The sequence below is a fragment of the Lissotriton vulgaris genome, chromosome 4_1 (assembly GCF_964263255.1).
Source record: "Lissotriton vulgaris chromosome 4_1, aLisVul1.2, whole genome shotgun sequence".
Classification (NCBI taxonomy): Eukaryota; Metazoa; Chordata; class Amphibia; order Caudata; family Salamandridae; genus Lissotriton; species Lissotriton vulgaris.
In genome coordinates this window covers 1,543,288,056-1,543,304,192 of record NC_141691.1, presented here as the reverse complement: position 1 = coordinate 1,543,304,192, position 16,137 = coordinate 1,543,288,056, and positions in this window count along the sequence as shown.

Genomic DNA, 16,137 nt, shown 5'->3' with positions numbered 1-16,137 from the left:
GCGAGATCTATTGCATTTTCAATGCTTGTTTACTTTGGTTCCATCAAGAAGGCATTCAGATGTGTCACACATTTGCCATAAATTCTGAATGTTAGCACTCTAGTTGCACATTAGATCACTGTAGTAAAGCTACTGCTCACCAGGGGCGTCTGCTGCTGGTATTCAAAGTGCATGTTTCAGTCTGCATGTCAGAATTTTTTTTTAATGAAATAGAAGAGGATTTGAGAAGTCACTCAAAATGATCCCTAATTTTTCTTTCTGAAGCACTAATCATACTTTCTATGGCAAAATTAACCCCCTCATGTTGTTCCTTTTTAAATTGAGTGTTTTCAGACTTACCACTTCATTCCAATCAAGATGGCTTCTGGTGTGGCATACTTTTGTCATAAGTAAGACTGTTAGCGCTCTAGTTGTTCTTTAGAACACTCTGGGACATTCTGTCATTGGGCTATACTTGGGGTACATCTGGGTGATATTTGGGCTACATTTAGGCTCTTTTGTCTCTGGTGGCCATCTTGGGAGACTGTATGTCAGAATCTTTTAATGAAATTGAAGAGGGTTTGAGAAGTCACTCAAAATGCGCCCTAATTTTTCTTTCTGCAGCACTAATCATAATTCATATGGCAAAATATACCCCCTCATTTTGTTCCTTTTTAAATTAAATGTTTTAAGAGTTACCACTTTATTCCAATCAAGATGGCTTCAGGTGTGCCATACCTTTGTAATAAGTAGGACTGTTAGCGCTCTAGTTGTTCTTTAGAACACTCTGGGACATTCTGTCATTGGGCTATACTTGGGCTACATCTGGGTGATATTTGGGCTACATTTGGGCTCTTTTCTCTGGTGGCCATTTTGGGAGACTGCATGTCAGAATCTTTTAATGAAATAGAAGAGGATTTGAAAAGTCACTCAAAATGTGCCCTAATTTTTCTTTCTGCAGCACTAATAATACCTTCTATTGCATAATATACCCCCTCATTTTGTTCCTTTTTAAATTAAATGTTTTAAGAGTTACCACTTTATTCCCATCACGATGGCTCCAGGTGTGCTATACCTTTGTAATAAGTAGGACTGTTAGCGCTCTAGTTGTTCTTTAGAACACTCTGGGACATTCTGTCATTGGGCTATACTTGGGCTACATCTGGGTGATATTTGGGCTACATTTGGGCTCTTTTGTCTCTGGTGGCCATTTTGGGAGACTGTATGTCAGAATGTTTTAATGAAATAGAAAAGGATTTGAGAAGTCACTCAAAATGTGCCCTAATTTTTCATTCTGCAGCACTAATCATACTTTCTATGGCAAAATATACCCCCTCATGTTGTTTCTTTTTAAATTAAATGTTTTAAGAGTTACCACTTTATTCCAATCAAGATGGCTTCAGGTGTGCCATACCTTTGTAATAAGTAGGACTGTTAGCGCTCTAGTTGTTCTTTAGAACACTCTGGGACATTCTGTCATTGGGCTATACTTGGGCTACATCTGGGTGATATTTGGGCTACATTTGGGCTCTTGTGTCTCTGGTGGCCATTTTGGGAGAATGCATGTCAGAATGTTTTAATGAAATAGAAAAGGATTTGAGAAGTCACTCAAAATGTGCCCTAATTTTTCATTCTGCAGCACTAATCATACTTTCTATGGCAAAATATACCCCCTCATGTTGTTTCTTTTTAAATTACATGTTTTAAGAGTTACCACTTTATTCCAATCAAGATGGCTTCAGGTGTGCCATACCTTTGTAATAAGTAGGACTGTTAGCGCTCTAGTTGTTCTTTAGAACACTCTAGGAGGCTGCAGTAGAACACAAAGGAATCAACTGACAGTCTCTGTCCTTGTTGGATGTACATGTTTTACTGAGAATGTCAGACTTCATTTTCACATGACTGAGAAAGATAATGTGAATTTACAGAAAATATGTTTTCAGTTTAGCTTATATATCCCCTTCCAAACCACTGTGGGAAAATCATGAGATATTAGTTTTCTTTCAAACAATATTCATGATATCACAGCAGAAGGTTTTTTCACATGGTAAAATCACCTTAGAACCCACCACAATTCCTAAAACGAGTATGGTACCATCAACAACTGATTTATAATGTAACTAATGTCCTAAAACCCTCTATTAACTACAATGCTTTTTAATGAGGTGCTATCATGTATATTGGTCCCAAGATGGCTGCCAACACTTCTTGGATGAAGTGCTGACAGCCAATCAGATCAGATGTGTGGTTAGGCTCCGCCCAGATATATATCTTTTTTTGAACCTAAATTACTCAAAATCCACTGGAGCACATATATTGAGACCTAGCAAAGGCACATCGGGCTAACAGTCCCTACAATTTTGCCAAGTTTCGTGCAAATCCATTCAGCCGTTCGAGCTAAAAGTGAGGCCAACCGCCCTATGGAAATTAACATGGGAAAAACGCGTTTTGGGACCCCCCTTTTTTCTCGACCCCCCCTTGATGAAACCCCCCCAAATTGTCAGGGGCTGCTCAGAAACAAAATGTTCAATTTTCCTGAAAATTTCAGCCAATTCCGTCCACAAACGCCAAAGTTATTAGATATAGAATTTTCAAAAATCCCATAGAGAAAAAATCCTAACTATATATACCTACTGGCGACTGCCAGTAGGTAATATACATATATATATATATATATATATATATATATATATATATATATATATATATATATATATATATATATATATATATATATATATATATATATATATATATATATATATTGATTACCAATCCAGTTCCCTCTGATGAAAGGAAGGCACTGACACCGTGACTTTGACTCAAGGAAAGATTTAATCCGACATGCTGCACAGACGCGTTTCGGCGGAAGCCTCCGCCTTGCTCACTTAACTCTGTTGTAATTGCCATACGTTTATATAATGCATTACATGCTGACACATCACGAGCAGGGCCATACATCATGATAGGCTGTTCGTCGTTATGGCAACGAGTGAGTCATGGCTAAACACACTACTAGCATAGACACAGAAGAGTCTGTAGTTTTAAGGACAAAACCAACATGGTTGCATGTTATTCCTACTACTGACATTTGACATATTGTAATTATTAACGTCATCCACGCAAAATTATATAAACAATGTATTAGTGCAGGATAATAGTAGAATTACGTTCTAAATCAGGTTTTGCGTGCCTTCCAAAGTTTCCATGACTACGCGCTAGATCTCAAACAATTAAATTTCATTGTGCATTGTTGCAATATTGTAGCCAGTCATGTTGATTCACTTTGGTGCACAGTTAAATTAATTTAAATAATACTACTGATTCACAGGTAATACTACCTATAACATTATCTCCAAGTGGACTTAATTAATGCTGTGCATATACATATCAACAGTTATGATCGTGTCTGTGCCTGACATTCAACTGTATGTGATGTGGCTACCTTGTCATATGGTTATATTTGTGTCACATTGTGTCTAGTCTAATAAAATAATCGCTCACATTGTGCCTCAAAATTCAAATTAAATGTATATTTCAAATGTACAGAGTTAAAACTGGAATGAGATTATATTGTCGGAGAGGGCTCTACTATGGATTCATAAGTGGACAGTCATGGCTTCGTCTGAGTTCAATCCATACGGGATTTTTGAATTTAACAAGATTATGTATCTTGACTCAAGACGTCGTAAGGCTAGTCTGCGGTTTCCTCCCCTAGGGTTTTTTGGAACACTGTCTATCACATAATAGGAAATATGTTTGATATTCCCATCATGTATGGTATTTATGTGCCTGGCCACAGGGTACGTTTGATCGTTGTTTGTGATGGCGCGCAAATGTTGGAGAATTCTCACATGTGCCTGGTGAATAGTACTCCCAACATAGCGTTTGCCACAGCTGCAGACCAGAACATATACGGCATACTCCGTTTTACATGAGTATCCGCCCCTGATGGTGTAGGGTTTGTTCCTGAATGGTACATGTACCCCCCTCATATTTAGCCCTTGTTTACAGGCTTTGCATTTCATGCACTTTTTAAAGCCTTTCTGAGGTGGGGGCCAAGTGACTGGTTTTTTTAGTGTAGGGGAGTTACACACTAGCTGGTCACGCATAGATTTGGCCTTCCTAAATGTTATACTAGGTCTGTTCCCATTCAGGTGTCCCATTACAGGATAATTTCTGATCAGGGGCCAATGTTTCTGCAGGATTTTTCTGACCTGATTGTGGTACATGTTGTAGCCAGTTATCATTCTTGGGGGGTTACCAGTCACGGTTGTTGAAGTAGTTTTAGTCTCCAAATCTTTGGTGAATAGTAAATCCTTCCTATTTTTGGTTTTACATTTGCTCTCAGCTTTTTTGAGGGTGTGTGGTTTATACCCTCTCTTACTCAATCTTTCAAATAGGTCTTTTTTGGCCTTGGTGACTCCTTCCTCTGTGCTACAATTGCGTGTCATACGCAAGCATTCCGCATAGGGGATGGATTCCTTTAATTTAGTGGGGTGGAAACTTTGTGCGTGAAGCACTGCATTTCCCGCTGTTGGTTTCCTATAGGTTCTAGTCTGGATTCTGTCATTTTGAACATATACTTCTATATCCAAAAATTGGAGCATTTCTTTACTAGTTGTGCTAGTACATTTTAAATTCAGGCTGTTTTCATTTAAGTCTTTGGCGAATGCTTCTGCACTCTCCATGGTACCCCTCCACAGGATGAAAATATCATCAATGTAGCGCTTATATAGTACCACATTTTCTGACATTTCTACCTCATGTTTAACGGCTAATACCTGCTCCTCCCACCAGCCCATATGCAAATTCGCATAGCTGGGGGAGAAGCAAGTGCCCATTGCCGAACCTTGCAGTTGTTTGTAGTGCAGTTTATCAAATAAAAAGGTGTTATTATTTAGGCACCACTCCACCATCTGTAGTAACATCAACGAGTGTTGGTACAATGCTATTGGACGTTTATTCAAATAGTGTTCCAAAGCCCGCAGCCCATCTGTGTGTCTGATGCTCGTGTATAAAGCTTGTACATCCAGAGACATAAACACAAAATCATGTTCCCACTGTAAATCATATATCTGCCTCAAAAAGTCACCACTGTCCTGTATATAAGCCGGAAGGTCTTTAACAAATGGTTGGAGAAAATGATCTACAAATGTGCTGGTGTTTTCAAACAGACTGCCAATGGCCGAAATAATAGGTCTCCCAGGTGGCTCTTTTGGGTTTTTATGAACTTTTGGTATGAGATATAGCTGGGGAGTGGTTGGATAGTCATTTTTGAGAAAAGCTAATTCTGCTTTGCTTATTAGCCCCAGATTCCTCCATTTGTATAAGTCACAGTGATACCTCTCCTGTATACCCACTATGATGTTTGGGCTCACTCTGCAGTAGCATTCTTGATCAAGCAATTGCTTCATTGCTTCCTCATTGTACATTTTGAGTGGCCATAGCACCACATTGCCACCCTTATCAGACCACCGCACAACGATATCTGATCTCTTTTGTATTTTGGCAATCAGTGCACTATACTCCATTCTCTTGTTGTGATCTTTCGTGCAGAATTGCCGCATGCTTAGTATTGATAGTTCTTTCAAATCTTTGATGACATTCTCCGAAAAAAGGTCTAGTCCATCCTTAAGCAGTACAGGCATAAATATGGATTTCGGTTTAAACTTCGTTTGTACCGTTTGATGTGTGCTTAAGTCTGCTAAGTTGGCTATTTCTCCTGGTGTCATTTGACTAAGGGATTCCTCATATTCAAGGGCATTCATGTCTCCTAGTACTGCCATGTCCGCAATACTCAGGGCTTCAGCGATTCCTTGGCCTATGTTCTCTGGACCCGTACTTTTGTTAGTACTGTTTAAAAAATGTTTCTGCAATTTAAGTTTCCTTACAAATTGGAACAGGTCTATCCTGGTTTGAGTGTAATCAAAGTTAGTTGAGGTACAGAATGTTAATCCCAGTGATAGTATTTCCGTTTCCCTGGTTATCAGTTCAAGATCGGTCAGATTAATAACAGTGTTGTCCAAACCTTCCATTAGTTTGTCATCCATTATTGTTTCCTGTTTTTTCTGTATTTTGGCTTTGTTTGTTTTGTTGTTCCGCCAACCCCAGCGCCTTTCTTTTCTTCTTCGGCTTTTTGTTTTGTATTCTGTTTGGATTTCCCTTTGTTCCATTCTGTTTGTGACTGTTTCCGAGGCCTTAGCGATTTGAGGCGCTGTAAACAAAAATAAGCCAATTCCTGGGCCGGGTTTGGCACTTCTCCAGTGAGGACTAAGGAACTGACACTTTCTGGATCTGACTCCAACGAGGTACTCAGGTCTGTTCCACTTGTAGCGGGTGTCATTTGTGACCCGCTTGCCGTTGCAGATAGCTGTTGTCTTTTTATGTTGTCAAATTTTCTGGCAAATGTGTAGATTCGGCCGTTAACATAGTCATTTCGGTCTCTTTGAAACTTTATCGCTTTTCTTTCCTTTATTTCCTCTTCCAATTTGGAAAGCCTGTTAACTATTTCTTTCAATGCCACAGTTATTTCATCTTGGTTTTCCCTTGACTCCAAATCCAAATATATATATACATACAGCTTACCAGTAGGTAAAATATATCTGCTACAGAGTTATAAGAGAGCCTATACACTCATTGCACCGATGTTTGGAGGAGCGTGTAGAATGCATTGGGTGAAAGCTGCTGCAACAGATCACCGAGGTTGGGTCCACACAGCTTCGAAAAAAGCCTGCATTGGAACGGATGCAAACAAAGATAAGAACTCTAAAATGGCAGATGAGATACATTTACGACCACAAGTCCCATAATATTTTTCATTATACCCACCATGGAGGGCTGCTAGGGGGCCAACATTATAAAATGAGCAATTTGGACAGCTAGTCGTCATTTGCCAACAAAGATGTCGGAGTCCCTTTCAAAAAGGTTGTGAAGACTGAAACGCGTCAGGATTGAATTGTCGACATAAATTAAATTGATTTACCTGCATTCGGGAGTGCTACTTCTCTTTCCTTGTTGAAGGATGTTTGGAATATATATATGGCGGAATTGATGCAGGGTGTTTAAATAACCTTTTGGCACAAAGAACTTTTCTGGGTCCGCGATTCATCTTTACTGTGTTCATTGGAATCTTTGGATGAAAACTGCATAATATATATATATATATATATATATATATATATATATATATATATAGAGATACTCCAAACACTCCCTTCGTATCACAAAAGAATTGGGGCGCACTCCTTTAGGTTTCCACAGCGAGATTTTTATTCAGGATCTTTTAAGCATAAAAGCGAGTGATCAACGCGTTTCGATGCTGCTGGCATCTTGCTCACGATCAACTCAACACTTTTTTTGGGCATTATTTAAAAGCATTTGTGGATGTGTATTACATCACTTTCTGTTTCCTGATCGCAATGCATTGTGGATACTGTAGTTTTACATAAAAACCACTGCAAAAGTTAAATTTAAACGAAACAAATGACAGTTATTTCATTTACACATTTTTTAAATAATGAGAGAATCAATTTCTTTTACATTGTCCCATCCATTGTGTTGTAATTACATTGCATGTTTAGTACCCTCTAGTGGGTTTATGAGTGAATTACTAACAACTATGTGTGAAAAGGGCAATGCGGAAAAAGACAGAGGAGAGAAAAGTATAAGACCTGAAATACCCAAATCAGATGCAAAAAGCAAATTAAGAACGTGGGAGATATTAAGCCGGAAAGAAATAAATAAATCGTGGGAATTAATAACACTGAAGAAATACTTAGAGGATTGCGAATAATGCTGATGCCCAGTCATCAAGACACCTCAAATGATTTACTGCAGGAATGGAGAGACTTCATCCTAAAATCATCTCTTGGATTGAATGAAATATTAGTGAAGCATATTGAAATCGGATTGAATAAAATCAAGGAACAACTCAATGAAACTGAAAAAGTAATATCACAATCAAAGTTAAACAGTGACAAGTTCAAGGAAGATCGAAAAACATGAGGATACAGTAAGAGAACGTAAGCACAACAAATTCATATGTGATACCGTGGATTATGAAGAAGGACGTATCTTCACGTTCTCAAAGAAATTTGATTATTTCAAACAACAAGCACCAATGAACCGCATGGGAAATATGTCCAGCAGTGCCTCCTCCATAGCATCATCATTGGTATCAACAGCAGCAAGTGATGGGGAACCGGGAACCTCAAAGGACCCCGCAAAAACGCCTTTTTTAGAGGACATGCGCCTCGTGCTGCAGCAACGACAGTGGGAGCAAAACTGCAGCACGCAACATCAGCAAAGAGGAAGAGGAAGGGGGCGCCAATGGACATATAAAAACCAACGAGAAGGGGAAAGAGGCACAAACGAACAAACAGAAAAAATTGGAACAGAGACACGGAGTATGCGCCAGAGGAGGGGCAAACAATAGATGAGTTGCAAATTGTGAATTTATCAAAAAGGATAATTACGGAGACAGAAATATCACAGCTAAAGGGGGGCATAAACATCTGCCCCAAAAAGAAAATGAAATTGGCGCAAGTCAGAATAGATCTTTATTTATACATAAGGAAAATCAAGCTGGCAAAATTCTTTGCTGAAAATAAAGGAAAACACAAAAATACGCAAGCATGGGAAGATGCAACATCAGATATGACAGCAAAAGATGCCGCTAGTTATGTTGTTAAACTTGGACGTTATGGATGACAGTGAAACATGTCTTAGTCAAGCAATTGCACAAACAGGAGCTGGTCTAAGTAAAAAGAAGCCGAAATCAAAATTCTATCCCCAACTCCCACCTGGAAATAAGGTGGATATTTTCCAAGACGCTGTAATTCAGGATCTATATAAAATCAAAGGATCAAATCATGACGACAACTTAACATTACAAGAGAGAGATGCATTAAAGAAATTGACATCGGATGATCAGATTGAAATAAAAATAGCTGATAAATGAGGAAACATAGTAATTTGGGACAAGAGTGCCTACAATATAGAGGCCATCGTCAACTAAAGGATACCAAATACTATGAGAGATTAAAAACTAATCCAACATCAGAAATAAAAAGAATTTAGATGAAAAACTAAGAGAATGGAAAATGAAGAATCTGATAGACGATGAAGAGCACAAGTATTTGACAGTAACCAACCCAATGATGGCCACTATTTACTTTCTGCCAAAGTTACATAAGGACCGACAAAAACCGCCGGGAAGTCCTATCTTATCGGCAAAAGGATCTCTTCTGGAACCTTTATCCAACTACATAGACTACTTCTTAAAACCATATGTTTTGCAATTAAGCTCATATATACAAGACACCAGCGATTTGTTGCGAAGATTGGAAAACACACCATGGCAAGAAAACTATCAACTGATCACGATGATGTCATATCCTTATATACGAACATTGGATATGATATAGGGATATTGGCATGTAATTCATTCCTACAAGATCGAAATATCAAATACAAAAATCATAATCAAATGCTCCTGGACATGATCTCATTGTGCCTTACAAAAAACATTTTTCTATTTGGTGAACAGGTATATCGGCAAAATAATGGGACTGCCATGGGTTTTCCCTTCAGCCCTAATTATGCCTGTTTAGCAATGGGGAACTGGGAAAAGGAGATGGCCTGGGCTGTGGAAAATGACAAAATGACAAATAAGCTCGTCAGTTGGATACGTCTCATAGATGATTTACTCATCATTTGGGGTGGGTCACCAAAGGAATTCGAGGAATATTACAAAATCATCAACAATAGCATGGCAGGGCTGAAATTTACTTATGAAATAAGTAACCAACGTTTCTGGACACACAAATTTACATTAATGAAAATCACATCCAGACTACCCCGCACAGAAAAAGAACGTCTACCAATGGACCGCTGGATGCTACCAGCTTTCATCAATCCTCACTCATCTCCAGTATCCCATACGGGGAGTTTCTTGGCATTCGAAGAATTTACAGCGAAGATACCGAATGGCACAAACAGAGTGCTATCAGGAAAACAAGGTTCAAAAATCGCAAATGTAACCAAGGCAATGTGGAAAAGAGCTGGGTAAAAGCGAACGAAAAACCCAGAGAAGAATGTCTCAAACGTTCAATCCAAGACAAAAATGAAGAACTCGAATCTATAAGATTGTTTACCGATTATTCACAAAACAGTAATGAAATCATGCACAGACTGAGAAAACATTGGAAAATCTTACATCTGGACGATACAGTGAGCAGAATAGTAGGAAAACATCCAACGGTAACTTATCGAAGGACAAAAAATCTGTAGGACCATCTGATTCACAGCCATTGCAAAACAAAGAAAAAGGAGGATTTTTGGCTAAAAACAACAAGCTTCGTGAAATGTTACACATGCAAAATGTGTCAGATTGCAAAACAAACAAAGGAAATCCAAACAACAAACATCAAAAGGTGGGAGATATGCCAATTGATCACATGTAAAACAGAATACACGATATACGTTTTAGAATGTCCGTGCCCACTTCTGTATGTGGGAAGTACAAAATGCGAGCTCAAAAAACGCATAATGGAACATGTGAGAGCAACTACCCATAAAGACAGAGCTAATGCCATTGCGAAACATATGGAGCAGGTGCACAATGCAGATTGGAAAATTTTAAATTCTTCGGCATTGAAACAATACCAAAAAATGTCCGAGGAGGATGAAGAGAGAAACTCTTACAGCAAAAAGAGTCACGTCACATTTTAAATCTCCATACTCTGAGCCCGCACGGCCTTAATCAGGCAGAGGAGTTATATATTCACTTATAAAGATAACAACAAAAACGTTTGGAAAAAGGAATAAGAGTGAAAAAGAAAACAGACATTAACTTCAAAAAAATAAAAAAAATAATGTATATATATAAAAAAATAAAAAATAAAAAAAAGTAATAAAAGAACTCAAACAAAGAAAAATAAATACAAATGAGAGGACAATACGAAAAACAAATACAAATGAGAGGACAATAAGAAAAAGAAATGTGTGCACCCTCACGAAATCCCACTGGAGGGAATAAAATCATGAAGGAAAGGTTTCATAAACCCACTAGAGGGTACTAAACATGCAATTTAATTACAATTTAATGGATGGGACAATGTAAAAGAAATTGATTCTCCCATTATTTAAAAAATGTGTAAATAAAACAACTGTCACTTGTTTGGTTTAAATTTCACTTTTGCAGTGGTTTTTATGTAAAACTACAGTATCCACAATGCATTGCGATCAGGAAACAAGAAGTGATGTAATGCACATTCACAAATGCTTTTAAATAATGCCCAAAAAAAGTGTTGAGTTGATCGTGAGCAAGATGCCAGCAGCATCGAAACGCGTTGATCACTTGCTTTTATGCTTAAACGATCCTGAATAAAAAATCTTGCTGTGGAAACCTAAAGGAGTGCACCCCAATTCTTTTGTGATACGAAGGATGTGCTTGGAATATTGAAACGGCGTGGTTCTGCCGTAGAGAGAAGCACCCATAACGAGCGCTGTAATGGCCGGGAAACCTAAACCGCTGTGTTTTCAATAAATCACCCGGTCACAGTGAACGCTGACACGGAATCGTTGCGGAATTAGTCCTGATTTACACACCACTCGGAGTGAGGTAAGAGTGCGTTTGAAGAAATAAATTAACTGCATTCATTGTAAACACATTAATCGGCGTTAGTTGTCAGCTGCATGCCAGAAGTACAAAACGCAATGGCGTCAGTAAGCACATTTGAGCCTCAATGAGGGAGCAAGCGCGTGAAGGGCCAATTTAAAGAGCGGATTGTAAAGTACGGCTTTCGACATCCACGCAAACAATTTAAGAGTCTCCAAAGCAGAAACTGAAATAAAAAGGAAATATATAAAAGCGATAATGGATCGAAGAGAATATATTATATATATTTATGCTCCTTTCTTCAGAAATTTGAAGTGCCAAGCAGCAGTGGAGTGTTTTGGATATTTTAAACCAGTTCTGGTCTTTTCCGATTGTACATGGACCCTCCCCCTCGGCATTGGGCTGGCAGCGCGCAAAGAAGACACCGTCTGGCAACAGACACTATATTTTTTAATCCAGGATGTGCCCACCCCCGGGACACTGTAATTTGCTATGGCAGGGCAGGAGCCTCACGGCTCCCGCCCTGCCATAGCAAACTTAGTTTGAATTGAGCGAGAGAGCAGGAAAACCTGCTTTTTCTTTCAAAATTTAAACCAAACTGCTTTTCCATATGGGGAACTGCATCTTAGCAGCTCCCCAGGTGGAAAAGCAATGCCGCTCCCAAAAGACATGGGGAGCCGGCGGGACCCTAGGGGTATTTTGGACCACCCCCTGGGTCCCCAACGGAGAGAGCCAGCCCCGGAGGATTGGGTCCTCAGGGCTAGAAGTGGCCCGGGAGGGGGGCCACTCGGCCCCACTCACCAAAATTTAAACATAAAAAAAGAACAAAGGATGGCCCCGGAGGATGGGGTCCCCAGGGCCATAAATGGCCTAAGGAGGCATCCCCCCTCAAAACAAAAAAACAAAACAATATGGCCATGCCCCGGGAAATGGGGTCCCTGGGGCAGATTTTGGCATCAGGAGGGGGTCCACGGGCCCCTTCTCAAAATTGTGAAAAATAAATTGAGGGCAGGCCCTGGGGGATAGGGTCCCCTGGGCCCATATTATTAGGAAAGGAGGGGGCACACGGCCCCCTTCTTAAAAAAAAAAAATTGGACCGGCATTGCGCCAGAGACCACGCCCCCTCCTCTAAGCACTCTGTAAATGCACCCCCTGGCGCGTTTGCAGATGGGGAAAGAATTCCGCTTGAATACTGGGGGTCCCTGGGGGCCAAAAAGCCCAGCAGGAACCTCCAGTATGCGCCAGGGGGCCTCATTAATGAGAGGTGTTCTGAGGCCACGCCCCTTTTTACACCTATCTGCAAGGCAGCTCTGTGGCGCTTACTGGAGGTAGCTGGTGGTCTAGTTGCACCCCAGGGACCCTCAGTATTCAAGGGGAGTTAATCCCCTAACTTAATATGCGCCAGGGGGCGCGTTTGCACAGTGGTGAAGGGAGGGGCGGGCCTGAGTTGACATGGGTGCAAGCACACCCTGTGGCACGGTTTAAGTTGGGGAATTAATTCATCATCAATCCTGAGGGTCCCTGGGGAACAACTAGACCACCAGCTACCTCCAGTAAATGCCACCCTTTGTAAAAAGCCTCTGAAGTCTGAACACCTCTCTGCAATGCAGCTCTCTGGCGCATACTGGAGGTACCTGGGGAGCTAGTTGGCCCCCAGGGACCCTCAGGATTGAGGAGGAATTAATTTTCTAACTTAAAACAAGCCACCGGGCGTGTTTGCAGACATGTCAAATCAGGCCACACCCCCTTCTTTCACCACTATGCAAATGTGCCCTGTGGCGCATTTTAAGTTGGGGTATTAACTCTCTTTTAATACTGAGGGTCCCTGAGGGCCAACTATACCAACAGGTATCTCCAGAATGCGCCAGGGAGCTGCATTGTAGACAGGTATTCAGATGCCAAGCCCCTTTTTACACCTCTCTGGAAAGCAGCTCTCTGGTGCCTACTGGAAGTACCTAGTGGGCTAGGTTAAGCTTAGGGACCCTTAGGATTCAAGGGAACTTAATCTCTCAACTTGAAACAGCCACAGACCGCATTCACAAAGTGGTAAAGGATGGTACGGGACCTGAGGTGACGTGTGCAAACACATCCTGTAGCATGTTTTAAGTTGGGAAAATATTACCCTTCAATCCTGAGGGACCTCGGAGGTCAACTAGCCCACCAGGTACTTCCAGTCAGCGCCACTGCGCTGCACTGCAGAGAGGTGGTGCAAGTTGTGTCCCTTTTTACACCTCTCTGCAATGGTGATTACTGGAGGTACCTAGTGGGCTAATTTGCCCCTAGGGACCCTCAGGATTCAAGAGGAGTTAATGGCCCAACTTAAAATGGCCACAGGGCGTGTTTACACAGTGGGGAAGGGAGGGGACCGGGCCTGAGGTGACGTGTGCAAACACGCCCTATGGCGCGTTTTAAGTTGGATAAATAATTCCCCTTCAATCCTGAGAGCCCATGTGAGTCAACTAGTCTACCAGGTGCTTCCAGTAAGCGCCACTGCGCTGCGTTGCAAAGAGGTAGTCCAGGCCGTGCCAATTTTGTCCGTAACGCAGCTCTGTGGTGCTAACTAGAGATACCTGATGGGCTAGTTTTACCCAAGGTGTTGTAATTTGGCAGCAATTAGGTTAAGCATTAGCAGAAGACATCCTGTATTTAGAGACTATCTTGTCCTTTTTGTGGAATCCATTTTGTATTTCTGTCAGCCATTTTGTTTGCCATGTGCTCGCCATGTGCTCTGTCCTACCTTTCTGTTAACTGCTCTTGAAATCTACCTAGAGACGAGATATATTTAGCATCTTCCACCTTCGCACATGCTCAGTTGAGCTTGCAGCTGCTGTAGTCGGTAACTGTCAGGATGTGTCCACCAGAATTAGCAAACTGTTAGCTCCTCCCACTTGTTGCCTGTACACTTTCTGTATGACCTTATATGTACCTAAAACCAGCATTTTGTACTTGTACCGCCTTCATTTGAGCCCCTGTGTGGGTATAGAAGGACCAAGCTCCTTCCATTCAGTGTGCTACTTCACACATTACCGAAGGGTGCTGTGTGAATGTAGTTCCACCTCATGAGGTTTAATAAACTTTGTACTTTCTATTCCAGTTTCTGTGCCAACTTCTATTCTATGGTCAGAGGACTCTGTGCAGAGAAGGGAGAACCCCTAGCACTGGTTGACCTTGCTGAGGCCCACAACCACAAATGGACACTCAGGATTCAAAGGGACTTTAACCCCCAAATTAAAACGGCCACAGGGCGTGTTTGCACACGTCAGCTCAGCCTCCCTCTCCCTTCACCAGTGTGCAAATGCACCCTGTGGCGCACTTTAAGAGGTAGTTTTAATCCCCCTGCTCTATTATATACTAGTGGTTTACAGAGGTCATGCTAATAACAGGGGTACCCCAACGCAGTGTTCCCTATTGTATGTAGGTGTTTCAACTGTATTCTAAGTTTGTTTTAGCATAGCACTGGCTCTTGGACTGGTTAGTCAGAGTAAGTTACCACCAGTAACCATCTGAAAAAGTTGAGGGTACAGGATGATTTTGTAACAAGGCCTCTTTCTGATCCTCTGTTTGTTCTTTCTGGCCGTCTTCCTTCTTCCTGCACTTTTCTTCGTGTTTGAGGACTGTTGCTTCTGTCTGCATCTCTTTTTCTTCTCTCTGTGTGTTTTTTCTTCTTTCTTCACATGTCCTACCTCTGTAGGCATAGTTAGAAACTACCATTTAAAAAAAGCTTTGAAATTCACTTAAAAAAACATAGGTTTCCATTACGTTAAAGTTAGAAATTAACATTTAAAAATCTTTGAAATTCACTGAAAAAAACATACATTTCATGCACCTTATAGTTAGGAATTAGCATTTAAAAAACCTTAAAAATTCACAGAAAAAAAACAGGTTTTAGGGGTTTTATAGTTATCTGGACATTTCACTCGTACAAAACCATTCAAATTCCACCGTTATAGTTAGTTCAGCAAACTATAACTCGCCTGCCCGCAATTCACTGCTGATGGCGTCACATATTACATCACTCATGATATGGTCAGTGGCATCACTCATGACATCACTGATGACATCATCCTTGTGATAGAGTAGCAGACCTCCTCTTACCCTATTATAACCTTTGATACCCACATTCAAAAATAGAAACTAACATTTTCAAAAAAACTGACATACAAATACCAGTTACAACAACCTATTCAGTAATTCCAAGATCTACATATACATCCACTCATTCACCAACAGTCCTATATAGTCACTCATACATGTATTCACTCATCATATGTAATTATACACCTCTACATCATGTTACACACCGTCACTCATTCATAAAGTTACTCATACACATAGTCACTCATGCTAATAAAGATTCAAACATCCATTTACTTGCATATACAGTTATACACACACCTCTACACTTACTTCTACAGAAACATACACATACTTACTCTCTTAAACAATCACTTATAGAAACACATACTTATTTATACAGGAATTCTTCCAATCTCTCACTCTCATGTATACTCACTTATATACACCAATGCTCACAT